Source organism: Hypomesus transpacificus, chromosome 9 (assembly GCF_021917145.1).
Source record: "Hypomesus transpacificus isolate Combined female chromosome 9, fHypTra1, whole genome shotgun sequence".
NCBI classification, from domain to species: domain Eukaryota; kingdom Metazoa; phylum Chordata; class Actinopteri; order Osmeriformes; family Osmeridae; genus Hypomesus; species Hypomesus transpacificus.
In genome coordinates this window covers 16,106,028-16,106,947 of record NC_061068.1, presented here as the reverse complement: position 1 = coordinate 16,106,947, position 920 = coordinate 16,106,028, and positions in this window count along the sequence as shown.

The following is a 920-nucleotide window of genomic DNA, read 5'->3' as shown; positions in this document are numbered from 1 at the left end:
CTGAGAGCTCAGTCATATTACTGGTCATAAATGTGGTGTTTACAGTGCATGCATGCATGTGTGTGTGTCCATGTGTGTGTCCATGTGTGTGTGTGTGTGTGTCCATGTGTGTGTCTAGGGTCACTGGGTCACCAACAAACACACAGCAGTTGTTCTGTCATCTTGTATAAAACATCTTCATCCCTCCCTCCCTCCCTCCCTCCCTCCCTCCCTCCCTCCCTCCCTCCCTCCCTCCCTCCTGCTCTGAGAGCCCAGTCATATTACTGGTCATAAATGTGGTGTTTACAGTGCATGCATGCATGTGTGTGTGTCCATGTGTGTGTCCATGTGTGTGTGTGTGTCCATGTGTGTGTCTAGGGTCACTGGGTCACCAACAAACACACAGCAGTTGTTCTGTCATCTTGTATAAAACATCTTCATTTCTCCCTCCCTCCCTCCCTCCCTCCCTCCCTCCCTCCCTCCCTCCCTCCCTCCCTCCCTCCTGCTCTGAGAGCCCAGTCATATTACTGGTCATAAATGTGGTGTTTACAGTGCATGCAAGCATGTGTGTGTGTCCATGTGTGTGTCCATGTGTGTGTGTGTGTGTGTCCATGTGTGTGTGTGTGTCCATGTGTGTGTCTAGGGTCACTGGGTCACCAACAAACACACAGCAGTTGTTCTGTCATCTTGTATAAAACATCTTCATCCCTCCCTCCCTCCCTCCCTCCCTCCCTCCCTCCCTCCCTCCCTCCCTCCCTCCCTCCCTCCCTCCCTCCCTCCCTCCCTCCCTCCCTCCCTCCTGCTCTGAGAGCCCAGTCATATTACTGGTCATAAATGGGTGTTTACAGTGCATGCATGCATGTGTGTGTGTCCATGTGTGTGTCCATGTGTGTGTGTGTGTCCATGTGTGTGTCTAGGGTCACTGGGTCACCAACAAACAC